Source organism: Misgurnus anguillicaudatus, chromosome 12 (assembly GCF_027580225.2).
Source record: "Misgurnus anguillicaudatus chromosome 12, ASM2758022v2, whole genome shotgun sequence".
Classification (NCBI taxonomy): Eukaryota; Metazoa; Chordata; class Actinopteri; order Cypriniformes; family Cobitidae; genus Misgurnus; species Misgurnus anguillicaudatus.
Genome location: NC_073348.2, coordinates 10,722,433 through 10,738,406, shown reverse-complemented (window position 1 = coordinate 10,738,406; position 15,974 = coordinate 10,722,433).

The window sequence follows — 15,974 nt, the reverse complement described above, 5'->3', positions numbered from 1 at the left end:
AGGAAACCGGCTTTACTGATGAGATGCACATGATTATCCCATACGATATATATCACCCAGCTCAAATTCAGTGTACATTAAGGCTCTGTTTACACGTACATGGTTATTTTTAAAAACTGAGAGATTTACCTTCGTTTGTGCTCCTCGTTTACACGCAAACGGAGAACTCGCCTCTGAAACCGATTGTTTCTAAAAACTCCGGCCAGAGTGGAGATCTTGAAAATCTTCAGTTGCACGGTTGCATGTAAAGTGAGACAAACGGATGTCTAAGCAGGCAACGTCACAGAGTATGCGCCAGAGCTGGCACCTACGTCAAAGGTGCGACCCATGTTTACATGTGTGACTGCTACTCTGAACGCTTCCAAGATCACATTTATGTTCGTGCAAACTCGTTTCGTGTGTTTGTATTTGCAAATACAGCTGCTCCATTATGTCGAGGAGCAGAGACGAGTGGTCGGAGGTCAGCAATTTTACGCGTGTTTGGCGCTGCAAGAACCGACGGACGAATTATGTCAAAGTACCGCGATTCGAAATTAGACCTCTACGTGTGATTCCTCAACTCGCTCTCGCGGTATGTTGACGTCATCGATCACCTACTGCAACAACTCCTCCCTCCAACATAAAGAACCAGTTCACGTCACCACCAGCGCTGCCGGTGATTGGTTTACGTGGGCTTGAGCGTCTCTTGACGGCATATTTGCACGGGTATGTGTAAATAAACACTTTTCTGAAAACTGACATGTGTGCACGATATTATTTTTGAAACCGGAGATGTTGAAATGTCCGTTTATGTAAATAGCCGCCCACGTGTAAACATAGCCTAAACCTGCAATAAAGTAGGCTACTTAGATATTCACATGCGTGTGTGTGTTGTAGTGGAAGTTAGTGCACATGGTAACCAGCCACCCTCTAGGAAGTGACCTCATTTTGGGAAATTCAGCTTCAAGTAGGTTGCACAAATACAAAAATATGTTTGTGTTATCTTCATACGCATTAACATTTAGAGACTAGGCCAGAGGTTTACTTTCTTGCGGAGTTAAGCTCTAACCCTGAACAAAGTCACCTGCCTGCAATTTTTTGGTATTCCTGAAGACGCTCAGGTGTTTAATCAATGCTGGAGCTAAACTCTGCAGGAAAGTGGATTTGAGGGCCATAGTTGAGAACCTCTGAACCGAACCCATTAACAATGACTGTCTTTGTCAGAATCCTGCCAGATCCTTGTTTGTATTTAGTAGAGCCCGACCGATTTATCGTTTTGCCGATTTTATCGGCCGATATGAGCATGTCGCAGATATATCTGTATCGGCGTATAAGCCGCAGATATGAAGCCGATATGAACGTTCCTTACAGAACACATTAAATGCTTTTGAAAGATGTAAGTACTTGTTTGGCCAGCAGAGCGCGCCCTATTGGTTGCTAATGGCGACTCAGGTCACTCACTGTAGTGACATCAGCCAATCCCCCGCCCCCTTCACTTCAGTCAGTCAGTCTCTCAGTTCAGGTGGCGGCAGTCACGCGGTTTCTTCAAAACATTTTACACCTGGTATTAAGACGCGCTTTGGTCGATTGGATTATAAGTGGACGAGAGAGACACATTCCTGTTTACATTTGGTGGTTTTAATCAGTCTTTTTTGTCCACTTGTTTCAAACGCAAGCGGAAGAAATGACGCGAGGCGGAGAAAGGACGCGCTTAAACTGACGCGCAGTCTGTGGGAGTACAGCTGCTTGTGCTGTTACATGCTCATTTCAAAGCAATTGATTAAATAAGCTCGCGCAACTTTACACCCTTTCTTAAATAAGAGGCGGAGAGCAGACGCTTTAGTTTTATAAAAGTTTAAAGTCCCGGCAGAACACTGTGGGTTCGTGTTATAAAAACGTTGTGCAGTACATTAAACATAAGCCTACATCAGTATGTTGTCAGTAATTCAAGCATTGTCGTCTTAACGGTAAGTTTTTAATTAATTTGTGAAGTCCATAACTTACTCATAAAGTCATTGTTTATTAGCTTTAAAGTTTCCATTTTTTAAAATAAGCCCAATATTACATTATTCTCGTTAAAACTGACAATGATTTAAGTTATATGTATTTTGTTTTGTTTGTGTTTTAAAGTTATTTATAATAAGTCAAGTTTACTGTTTTGTGCACTTATATCAGAATAATTTTGGATAATAAAGTTTATTGTTAACTTGTAAAACACACCTGCCTATATTACATATCTTTGTCACGTCATTTTAAGTGTTTGATCACCACATTTGTGGTGTGATCATAGAGTGATCATTGCAAAAAGTATTTATATATAGTATATTCTGTTAATGTATATAGTGTATTCTATGTACAGTACTGTATTAGTATAATATACTGTAGTATATGTGTACTGTACTATAATATGCACATAATGAATATCGGCCGATATATCGTTATCGGTCTTTTTTTACTCTCTAATATCTGTATCGGCATCGGCCCCAAAAAATGCATATCGGTCGGGCTCTAGTATTTAGATCTAGCATGGCAGGGTTCTGACAGTACACTGTTTCATGTGGGAGATGCGTGGTTTTTGTATTGATTTATTCTGACCACGCATTTCCCGGGTCTCGTCACTTTTTCCCGGATCCCTTACTTGTGATTATTTTCCAGGTGTTTGTAATTTACTTTCTCCCTATTTAAGAGTCCTTGTGTTTGTTGTCCAGTGCGGGTTCGTCTGTTTTACTACGTTGGTCTTGCCATTCAAGTGTTTCCAGTGTGTTCCTGTTTAAGTTAAGTGTAGTGTGTTCTAGTTTAAGTTTAGTGTTTTGTTTATATGTCATTTTTAGTGTAGTTCTGTATAGTTTAGTGTTTGCCCTGTTTGTTTGCCCCATCGTGGGTTTTGTTTTCAGTTTTTTTCAATAAATTATTATTTTGTCCTTATCCGTGTCTGCATTTGGGTTCTCTGTGTCCTGATTCCTGACAGTCTTCCCCAAACAAAATAAATGACAACTTTTCATACAAATGTTGCGCGATTTATCTTTACATCTTTTTAAAAGTAATATTCCACTTTTTAAAACATGTTAATCCTGTGCACTAGGGCTGTAACGATATGCGATATGAAACCGAAATCATAAAACTCAAATCCACAAACCTGTGTCGCAGTGTGAGAACGCAGAATCGCGACACATCCCTTTCAACTCCCAGAGTTATCCTTCACATCCAGATCCAATGCTACCACATCTTTAAATTGCTATAAGTATTATTTTAAGTTAACATTATAAAATGCATAGACCTGCAACACAATACTGGTTGAGGATAAATTATTTAATTGTAGACCTACCTGTTAAAGTCCACCAATTACATGGAACTAGGAGGCTGTTTACACTTGGTATTAAGATGTGTTTTCATCGATCGGATCACAAGTGGACGAGAGAGACACATTATGTTTACACCTGGTATTTAAATCTGTTTCTTTTGTCCACTTTCAACCGCTTCTCTCTTGAATACTGTGAGGGGACGGTCTGTGAGACGGTGGCCGAGTCTCTCTGCTGTCATTCAAACGCGAGCGGGAGTAATTATGAGTTTATATGGATGCAAAGTAATATTATGTTGGAGTCCGCTGCTTGTTTAGCAAGTATACATGCTGCACAGAGGTTTGTACATGTGTATGTAAGAGCTTTCTCTGAATTTTCAGCGCAATTGATGAAATATGATCGCGCAACTTTCACAGCTTTCGAAACGAAACTATGGAGATCAGCCGCTTTAGTTTTATCAATGAAAGGCTAAAAATAGCGCTGTTCACCGTGTGTTCACGCCAGAAGTAAAAAAAAAGACGTAAAACTTGTGTTTAATACCTCAGATTAGATAAATGGGCGGAGAGAAGAAGTAAAAAAAAAAGACGTAAAACTTGTGTTTAATACCTCAGATTAGATAAATGGGCGGAGAGAAGGCGGTCGCTTGTGACTGTTCGAACACATTCAACCACATCTGCGTTCCGCAACTCCAAATCGATCCGATCGAAAGTGGTTTCGACTACCTCTGGATGTGGTTGAAAGTGGTCGAAAGTGGACGAGCTCAAAAGTTTTGAACACTGTTTACACCTGGCATTAACGTCGTCCACTTGTGATCCGATCGACAAAAACGCATGTTAATGCCAAGTGTAAACAGCCTCTAGGGCTGTCGCGGTGAAGTAATTTCCCATTAGCCAGTATTTGTGCACCTGTAAATGTAAACTTACATTATATCTTGTGTGTTCCTTGGTCGAAAATTTGTAGAAATATATGCGAGTAAAAAAGTACAGAACAAAAACATTTAGCTCACGGAGCAAAGGAAAAGCCGTTAATAAATCAGACTCCTTAATAACGTAGAGGACATGCTGAAACAGTCAACTCGACAGATGATCATCATGTTTATAATGTTTTTTACGCAGATATTGTTTTTTGCCCTACCAAGTGGTAAGGAAACTAGTCCACATATTTCTCAGATGAATGTATTTTTCTTAGGATTGCTCTATCTTTGGACAGCTTTTCCATGAATTCCTGACAGGAGAGGTTGAAATTTGTTCTCACAATAAGCATGGATTTGAAAGTAGAAACAGTAAACCTATTTCTTGATGCTGTCCATGCATCATTCATCTGAGAGGACACCCTCTCAACTGGTACATTACTCCCTGGCAAACACATGATAACTGATGACAATTTAGAGAGGTTAGTATTTTGAATATCTTTGTCTTGAAAGACAGTGAACACTGTGCTCCATCTCTGACAAAGTGGTGTTTCATTTTTTTTCCATTTTTCAAGTGATTCACCCTTTAGGAACTCTTGCAAGCAAGTGACCTCATCAAATAGTGCATCCTCATTGATGGTCACATTAGGGCATTTCTCCTGCAGTGTGGCTACTGCCTTCTGAATTTCTTCACGTTGAATTTGCTTTTTCAAAAGGAGACATTGCAGGTCTTTGAGAACGTCAGTGTGCTTGCTCCATGCTTTCATGTATGTCACTGCAGTTGTGAAGAATGATTTAGATGTTTGGAGAAAAGACTCTCTAGAAATTGGTCCATTGTCTACAAGCTCTCTGAGTAGTCCTCTCACCAAAACAGGAATAAAGTTTTCATCACATCTTGCTATCAGTTTAGCCTCAAAGTTCCTTAGAACTGCAGCAGACTCAACGGCACAACGGTCCTGTCCTTCAAGCATCTTAATTGTTTCATGGAATACAGTTAAGTTCCCAAAGGTCAGCCAAAGTTTAGTCAGTGGATCCTCAAAGATTGTTCGTAGGTACAAAGGGCATTTGTCTTCTGAAAGAAAAAAAAGGTTTTAATGACTCATACATTTGCAGCACTCTTTCAATTGCAGGGAGCATGGACAGCCAGCGAACATTATTGTGACCAATTATTTTGTGGTATTCTTGACCAACAAACTCACAAAAGCTTTTTAGTCTTTCAACTCTGACTGTGAAAAAATGAAAATATCCAAAGATTTTTATGAGCAGGTACTCAACATCAAGGGGGATCATACCCAAAGCTGTTCTGGCTGTGTTATGAATGATGTGGGCAGGGCAACCTAAGCCAATTACATCTCTCTGCAGAGCATTTTTTATTTTTGTATGAACATTGACCCTACCAAGTCTATTTAGTCCTCCAAAGTTGGTGTTTGTGTTGTCTGCAGAGAATGCTACCACTTTGTTTTCAAGCTGAAATTTTTTAACAACCACCAGGACCTCAGCTGCAATTTCCTCTGCGGTTTCCCCTTTCAATTCAATCAAATCCAGCAGTTTTGTTTCCACGGATATGCTGCCATCATATATCTTGCAATATCTGACTACTACTGGCAACAGCTTTACATGTCCATGGTTGGAGGCATCAATGGACAAGGATGCATATTCAACCTGATCTAGGTCCTGTGTTGCCAGAGAAGTTGCCCAGGGTGCAAACACATTACTTACAATGACTTCACATTTTGTTCTAGCACATGTAAACTTTGGCTCATAGAATTTCCGTGTCAGCTGTGCTGTGCAGTCCATTGATCTGTAACTGTGATTGTGATGCATGGTGTGGTAAGCAAAAACACCCTCCTTCAGTGCTAAATCATATTCTTGCTGGGAGGGCTCTACCTTCTTGAAGAATGAGGTAACTGAGGGCAAACCAACACGGGCAGTCAGAGAGTTTTTATGCTTTTTTGTCTGCTGATGCTCTACCACTGCTGTTCTCCCTCCACTGGCTATTGAAAATGAAGAATTGCAAATGGTACAAAGAACTGCTGTATCATCCAGACCTGGGCCGAGAAATGGAAATTCTTTCATCATATTGTCATTAAAATGGCATTTACGTTTCTTCGAAAGGGCCATGGTCCCTTCTCTCCCTGTTCTGTCAAAATGTTTGCAACAATCTTCTTATTCTCTTAAAACATGGTTCTCCTTATATTCTCCTTGCATCCTTTTCTTTGCTTTACACCTTCAGTATTCTTCCTTAACCTATCATAATCAAAATAAATATGTTTTAATATTTCTATTTAATAGTTAACTATTTTATTACGTTACATTACGGTTTTTGAAGCACGGATCGAATCATAATAAGAACGAATAAAGGACACAAACATTTATATAAAAAAGTTGATTGCACATTAAGAAAGGTCTAAAATTAGCATTAGGTACAGAAATCGAATCAAATTAATAACACTGTCATTATTGTATGAATCAAATATAATTATTATTTTTTAGAGCTACAGAACTGATTTTCTCTTTCTCTCTAGTTTGATGTAAATTAAAATCACTTGAATGTTAACATTTCCAAGGCTTTGAAACACGTGCAAATGATAATCTTTCCCTATTTAAATTTGCGTATTAATCCGCAAATCGCATTTGATCCGTCACACAATTAATGCAGGTACAGTATTGTTCAAAATAATAGCAGTACAATGTGACTAACCAGAATAATCAAGGTTTTTAGTATATTTTTTATTGCTACGTGGCAAACAAGTTACCAGTAGGTTCAGTAGATTCTCAGAAAACAAACAAGACCCAGCATTCATGATATGCACGCTCTTAAGGCTGTGCAATTGGGCAATTAGTTGAAAGGGGTGTGTTCAAAAAAATAGCAGTGTCTACCTTTGACTGTACAAACTCAAAACTATTTTGTACAAACATTTTTTTTTCTGGGATTTAGCAATCCTGTGAATCACTAAACTAATATTTAGTTGTATGACCACAGTTTTTTAAAACTGCTTGACATCTGTGTGGCATGGAGTCAACCAACTTGTGGCACCTCTCAGCTGTTATTCCACTCCATGATTCTTTAACAACATTCCACAATTCATTCACATTTCTTGGTTTTGCTTCAGAAACAGCATTTTTGATATCACCAAGACTTTGCTCGTTTACTAGTGTGTTTTGGGTCATTGTCTTGTTGAAACAACCATTTCAAGGGCATGTCCTCTTCAGCATAGGGCAACATGACCTCTTCAAGTATTTTAACATATGCAAACTGATCCATGATCCCTGGTATGCGATAAATAGGCCCAACACCATAGTAGGAGAAACATGCCCATATCATGATGCTTGCACCTCCATGCTTCACTGTCTTCACTGTGTACTGTGGCTTGAATTCAGAGTTTGGGGGTCGTCTCACAAACTGCCTGTGGCCCTTGGACCCAAAAAGAACAATTTTACTCTCATCAGTCCACAAAATGTTCCTCCATTTCTCTTTAGGCCAGTTGATGTGTTCTTTGGCAAATTGTAACCTCTTCTGCACATGCCTTTTTTTTAACAGAGGGACTTTGCGGGGGATTCTTGAAAATAGATTAGCTTCACACAGACGTCTTCTAACTGTCACAGTACTTACAGGTAACTCCAGACTGTCTTTGATCATCCTGGAGGTGATCATTGGCTGAGCCTTTGCCATTCTGGTTATTCTTCTATCCATTTTGATGGTTGTCTTCCGTTTTCTTCCACGTCTCTCTGGTTTTGCTCTCCATTTTAAGGCATTGGAGATCATTTTAGCTGAACAGCCTATCATTTTTTGCACCTCTTTATAGGTTTTCCCCTCTCCAATCAACTTTTTAATCAAAGTACGCTGTTCTTCTGAGCAATGTCTTGAACGACCCATTTTCCTCAGCTTTCAAATGCATGTTCAACAAGTGTTGGCTTCATCCTCAAATAGGGGCCACCTGATTCACACCTGTTTCTTCACAAAATTGATGACCTCAGTGATTGAATGCCACACTGCTATTTTTTTGAACACACCCCTTTCAACTAATTCAACTAATTGCCCAATTGCACAGCCTTAAGAGCGTGCATATCATGAATGCTGGGTCTCATTTGTTTTCTGAGAATCTACTGAACATACTGGTAACTTGTTTGCCACGTAGCAATAAAAAATATACTAAAAACCTTGATTATTCTGGTTAGTCACATTGTACTGCTATTATTTTGAACAATACTGTACAAGCATATTTTTGTTATTGTCGTTAAGACGGTGTTAAAAACTTACAGTTGTGCGTAGCACCTCCTTCCTCCACCATTGTTTTGCCGCAATGACTTCTGGGGCGTAAATCGATTTCAGCGTGCAAGTCTGCACTCGATGAATCCTCGATATCAAGAACACACCTGGGTATTTTCATGTGTCTTCTGTACTTGCTTTTTTGAGAATTGGAATTAACTTTAATGGCTAATGATGATGTAAAACGAGAACACGATCCAAGATCGCTGAAGAACGCACATTGAGAAACAGCCAAGAGAAGTCTGATGATGAGAATCTGAGCTGAGACTAGGTATGTAACGATGTCGTCCAGTTTAGTACTCACTCTCTTAAATTTTAAATCTTCGTACGTCGCTAACTCAGTTAGCTGGATTTGATTGTTGATGATTTGGCATGATCTTGGATTATTTGGTTCTTCGAAGCTCATTCTAAACTTACTGTCATAGCAACAGGTCCGTAAGCTCAAACCTGCTCGGGAGCAGGCTTATTTCATGTAAACAAGATTAGTTTGTACCTTTTTAAGCGGATGTAATACGGAAAGTCTGACGCAGTCGCGTATTCTCCATTATACAAACGCAATCTGCGTAAGATGGATGATTAATACAAAGAGCTTTTCACATTCAACATGTAATAAAAAAAGAATATATTAATTAAATCTTTTAGCGATGTTATTTAAAAAATATATAATATAACAAATATATTTTTTCTGTACTTGTGCGACTTGTTTTTGTGTAACATGTGTTTGATTATTATTCTTAAACGAATGACATGCTGATCACATTCATTTTAAATTTGTTTAAATTTTCCTTAATAAAAACAGCAATTAATCATACCCAGCACTAATAGATGTTATGTACAATAAAGACTATTACTCAGTGTGAAATAATTTTCATTTGAATAAACTAATCTCCTATTTTAGTTTTGTCTTTAGATTGTCAAGTAGCTTACAATGTCATGCATGAAAGGGTTTTCGTTTAGTTATTTCTATCTGTTCTATCTTTAAAGAGTAACTAAACCCTTAACCAACCTTTTTTAGTTAATGATCTGTAAGAATGATGCTTTATTAGTGCTGTTCATTAATTTTAGTAAGTTTTTTGACATTTGGATATAAGGGGGCGGTTTCCCGGACAGGGATTAGCTTAATCCAGGACTAGGTCTTAGTTTAATTAGGAAATATAACTAGTTTTAACAAACATGCCTTACTGAAAACATTACCTGTGGGCATTTTGAGGCAAAACAAAGGGCCCTGATGTATTTTAAGATATGTCAGTGCAAGTTGTTTTCAGTTCGGACAGCACTTAAAAATGTTTTAGTCTTGGACTAGTCTAATCCCTGTCCGGGAAACAGCCCCAAAGTGTTTCAATACTGCAATATATGGTGTAAAAACGTCTGAGTGCTGCCCTCTTCAGGTTGAACGGTGGCTACTGCAGTTAAATTTTTCTATTGAATGTTGGGTCCAAAAAATGACTCGTGACGTAAGCAGGTTCAAGCTCACCACGCCCTTGTTACGATCTCACCACACACTTGGTACGAGCTTAGTTCGTCCGTTGGGATCTGCCCACTTTTCTTGCATTTTTCAAATATTGCCAGTGGGTGGAGTCAGGCTCTGACCAGGGATTTAGTTACGCTTTAAAATGTTGTCTACAAATATGTTACCCTGTCCCTTTCCTGACAAAAATGACCAAAATAACCAAATCAGTTTTTTGCACATATTTTCACATATCTTCTTTACTACACTTTTCTGTGCAGACTCAGCAGATGCAGGACTTTCAGTTAATGTGGAATACTGCTAATATTGCTAATATAGTCAGAAATAAGTTAAGAATAATGCAATTGAAGTAAACTTATTTAACCACTTGCATATAGTTTCTCTAAAGGACTTTCATCTGAGAGGATTTCTTTACTGTCATGTGCATTGCTATCAGAAACGGTTGCATTTTATAATCTTTTAATGTAGAATAACATTACCATTCCCTTACTGCACATCATACTTTATTTACCACATTCTTGGGAACTGCTAAAAGTGTTGGTGTATTATCTACAACTGCACAAAAGAGAGGAAAACACAATCTTATTATAAACTACAATTCAAATTTTAATTATCAGCAATTAAATTGTTGCATTTGCTGTGGGTTCAAGAGCAACTGCTCCAGAGATGATCTGTACAATCAATCAGTTTAGAGACATCACTCCTGCCAGCACATTACATGAAGATGGAGGACCACCACCTGTTTTTATTCTGCTTTTTATGTTGCTCTTTCAAACAGATAAAACAGCATTTAACTGTTTTTAAAGAGACTTTAGGAGCATCAAAGTTTGATTACAATCATTAACTTCAATCTTTGACAAGCATAGTATATATATCAAGATTATATTTTCACAGAATATTTTACATTATATAGGATGATTTTATGTACAAAAGTAGCTTTAACTGGGTTTACAAATTCAGCGTCATAAAAAGTTCACAACCTTTCATCAACAGCTTGTGCACTGCAGGGGTTAAAAATTGGGCGTGTTCTTGGTCATTGTAACAACCGGCCAATCACAGCATGGCTGATCAGTGTTTCTACTATCGATATGTATTGACTTTTCTTGCAGTGCACGAATGCGCAGTGATCTCAGATAATTCAATCCTGCCATACTAATCATCAACAGCAGTGGGTTTCAAAGAACCGGTTAAGCGAGATCATAATTAGCAAGATCTGAACATCTTAAATGTCTCATTTGATCTCGGATGTATTAAGCGACGTACGAAGAACGAGCCCCAGGTCATCCTGTATTTCCAATGAAGCACTCACACCATTCACACAGCAGCTTGTGACGGAGATGAAAAATCCCTGTATACCCTTGTTACGGATGGTTCGAATGACACTGGTATTTCCCAAACTATTTTGCTTTGTGTATTTTTAAACATCTAACAACATGACCATCTGTATGATTCTAAATTGTCTTTATTATAGGAGTCCAAAAGATGAACCCGGTAACTTTCAGGGTCTTCATGGTCAGCAAAGTTGTCCACAAGTATTTGCACAAGATGTGGGACAGCAAGTGAGATCTTCACCAAAATTAACTCCACCTTAGAGGAGCATAACATCCCTTGAAAGAACTGCATTGGTCAGGCATGAAAACGGGTCAGGGGTGAAAAAGGTGCTCGAGGGGCGTTGTGGGCTCTGATGGGGCCGGGAAGTGGGAGGACTCCCCAGAACACTAGGGTACATGTTGTAACTTTACTTGTTTATTCTTCAGGCATGTGCACCCTGTATTTTATTCCATTGGGAATGAAAAACAGGTGATTGAAGCAATGAAAATATATAAATTACAGCTGATTCTCATCTAAGAAACACACTTGGGTTCTTTCAATTGCATGACCATATGGTATACAATAGAGTAAAGAGGATCTCTTTAGGTCGATCTTGTGTGGAAAAGGAACAAAATGAGCAACACAAAAAGTAAGATAAATGCCTGCATGAGTCAGTGGAAGACCACCAGGACAAGGGAGAGGTTTTTCTCCAGTCCCACCTGGATGCAATAGATGGTGCATTCCCAGACGTCACAACTGAACACTGTCAGGGTGGATAAGAAATGGCAAAGATTGTTCCCAATGTTCCTTGCCAGAAGAGATATCAGGTGTGATGTGGACAATAGAAACGCAATAGATTAAATGATGAGATTTTCTTTGTACTGCATTCTTCTGTGGTTTTTCTGTTTGTATTTTTTCTATTTTTACTATAATGGCAGCAATATTGAATATGATGGTTACATTACAGTATTTACAACAGGACATTACTGCAAAGTCTTTACTGCAGCAATTCTGTCTCTGTGTACGTTTTTCATAAACTGTACTCTGAGATGGATGATAAATTTTTTTTGTCTTGAATTTCTGCAGCAAAACAAACAACATGCAAGCATTTACTAAACCCAACCAAACAAAAATATAAAGAGATTTCAAAAGAAACTCAATCTATAACCAATACAATATGCAACCTATTGTATAAGGACATACTGACAGATAAAATAATGCAGTTTCTGAATTTCCTTCTGATGTTAGTGGTTTTTTATGACATTGTGTTATGATTGACTAAATGTTTCTGTTGGAAGAGAACATGTGTTGGTGATTAGGTATAATAAGTTGGTTCCCAATTCGTTGGTCACGACGTGACGTCTCCGTTACCTTCCTTCGGGGAACGAGGGTTACACCCGTAAGCGAGATGTTCTGCAACCTCCTGTTACATCCTGGTTTTTCATTCGGTTTTGCTACTTCATTGGACTTTGAGGTGTCTTGTTCCTCCTGTAGGAGTCATGGGTGTTGTCGCCATTGCACCAAGCTCTGTCTGCCTTCATTCTGCTCTTTCTCCTAAGACTCAAATCACCAAAAAACAATCATTGTTTTTTACAGATTTTCCAGGACCCTTTCAGTGTGTTGTCTTGAATGTTCAGTGGAAATGTGTAAGGGTTTCCCTTACCATAAATTATGTTTTTTTAACAAGGTTCTGAGGGAGCAAGATCAGATAATTAACTAATTCAGCGCAGGTGCATCTCATTTAGTAATCAGCCAAACATTACATATACAGACATCCTACCTACCTCAGTCTCAATATAGTTTTCCGACATCCCTCCACCACCCCAACTTGCCACTGTAATCTGTTTTATCCCACTTTGGGATGGGGGAGTTCTCTGGGTTCGGGGCATACCCCAAATATACCTACAACACAGCTAACTTATCGTTGGGGGGAAGCATTTTCTTATACAATATGAGTTAGCTTGTCAACGGTTTGGAAAGCGTTCATTATTGTGGAGTTGCCATTCAGCCATTTATCTTGTAACTGCAATATTGCCCAGTGCTTTATGCATAAGTATGCATACTATTTCTATGTAAACAAAGCATTGTAAAACAATGATTTGCCTATCCATTTCCATAGAACCCTTTGTACACATCTGAAGGACCAAACACTGTCATAAATGTCTCTCCAAACAATGGTATGGTACATTTGGGTTTTAATTTAATTCATGTGATACCTAGAGATTAACGAATTAAACTTAACAATAATTTCTCAACACGGTTTAATAGGTTTAATTACACAAGGTAAGTAGCCATATGGTCAAACAATCCCATTTTATTTTGAGTTGGCTTACCTGTTCTTAAATTGAACACAGCCATGTTTAATTTGAGTAAACATTACTTAATTAAACAAATCTTTGTATTAGTTCAGCCAGGGAACCAGTTCTGGTTAAAAGGCACATAACTTAAAAATTGTAGTCAGTAATGCTAACAGTTTGTAATCTTGTTTGTTTGGTGTGAGCATCCAGTGCTACAAAACAGGACAAAGCAAAACATCAGAGACTTTGTTAGGAACCGAGGACTTACATTTAAGCGCATGGAAAAATGACAATGAGTTACAATGTTCTGAACGTAATGCTATTGTTTTTAGAAGTAAATATGTTTATTTTTATAGCACCTTTCAAGAACCCAAGGACCCTTCACGATGTAGGCCTAATACAAATAGTAAACGGATAGATATCCAGGCCAACTGCTTATTACAGACAAACAAGCAGAAAGCAGATGGAAAGAAGCAAACACTGATAAACATAAATCAAAGAAAACATATAGAGCTATTTGTCAAAACATACATTTTGACAAAGTATAAAAAGTAAAATAAAGATGAGAAAGTGTTGAACAGAGAAAACAGAATAATTTATTACGCATGGTGAAAAGATGAGTTTTTTATTATATGTGAGGGCTCATGCAGCAGAGTTTTGTACCATTTTAAGTCGATGGATTCCTTTGGTGGGTAGGCCAATGTATAATGAGTTACAGAAATCCAATCTTGAAGTGATGAAAGCGTGAATGACAGTTTCCGCATCTACAAAGGTAAGAGAGGGGCGTACACAAACAATATTCTACAGGTGAAAGAAACATGATTTATCAGTTTGGCTTACCGTAAAACTTCAAATAATAGCCGAGTCCCAAATAGACGCCTGTCTCTTTTAGACGCCTTGTGCGACGACGGGTTTGGGTAAATAAACGCCTGTCTCAAATAAAGGCCTGGTCTATTTTTAGTTTTGGGTTGTATTTAATCTTATAAAACCCGTCAGATCGTCTGTTTAAGCCAGTTCTATGGTGCAGATTGCACGCGCAAATTTTTGATTACCGGCAGATGTCACGTGAGAGACGCAATCATTCCGTTACTCATCACTATAACAACACAACAAGGTTCATCGTCAGGTCATTAGGTTCTTGAACTTTCTTAAGTCTAAAGTTTTTCTAAATTCTCTCAATACCACCATGGCGACAAAAAGAAAAAAGTATGATTTGAATTTTAAGGTGAAGGTTGTCAAATTTGCCGAACAAAATTTGGGAGAAGGCGCGGCACGACATTTTTCGGTTGATCCAAAGAGAGTGCGAGAATGGCGTAAAAATAAAGCTGAACTGCAACGTCTGTCTGAGGAAGACGACAAAAGGGCCAGACTGCGAGGTGGGGGGAGGAAGAAGGTCAGTGAAGAGCTAGAGGTGAGCGTGTGCGAGTGGATTCACAGCATGCGGGCAAAGCATCTCAGAGTCTTGCGTAAGATTATCAGGGCCAAGGCAAAAGAAGTGTATGCAACAGTGAGTGATGGCAGGGATGAGGAGAGTTTTACTGCGAGTGCTGGCTGGCTGGATAAATTCCTGAAGCGCAATGTATTTTCGGTCAGAAGACGCACAACTGTTGCCCAGAAAGACGCAAGGCACTTCACTGAAAAACTGGTGAATTTTGTCACATATACAACGCGGATTATTAAGGCAAAGAAAATTCAGCAGAAAAACATTATAGCCATGGATGAAACAGCGGTGTGGTTTGATATGGTGGGCTCTACAACGGTGGATGCAAGAGGTGCCCGCAGTGTTCCACTGAAAACTACAGGCCATGAGAAAAGCCACTTAAATGTGGTGTTGGCTGCGAAAGCAGACGGGACCAAATTGAAACCTTACCTTGTCTTCAAAGGGGGGATCAAGGAGGTGAAATCGATGCAAAATATCAGTGGTGTTGTGATCGCCGCGTCCAAAAATGGATGGATGAATGAGGAGCTGACTGCAGACTGGCTTCAGAGAGTGGTGGGAAAGCTCAACTTCGCCCCTCGTCTCCTCGCCTGGGATTCATATCGCTGTCATATCAGCGCAGCAACCAAAGCTGAGCTTAAAAGGGGCTACAACATAACCACGGCAGTGATACCAGGTGGCTGTACAAGGTACATACAGGCCCCTGTTGTCGTATGGAACCAACCATTCAAAGCCAGCCTGCATGAGTCCTATGACAACTGGATGGCCGGGGATGTGGACAAAGAGTACACCGCTGGAGGAAATATGAGAGCTGTTAGTACAAGCAAGGCAGTCAGAGTTAGCGGAGGCCGGAGAGGTAGAAGTTGATGAGAGCGACGAGGAGGAGGAATTCGCCAATGAACTTGTTGTTGAGGCTTGCAGTGATGATGATAATAGTGATGAATAGAGTCATTTCCTATTACATGACTCCATTTGTTTGCATGGTAGCCTAAGCTTAATTCT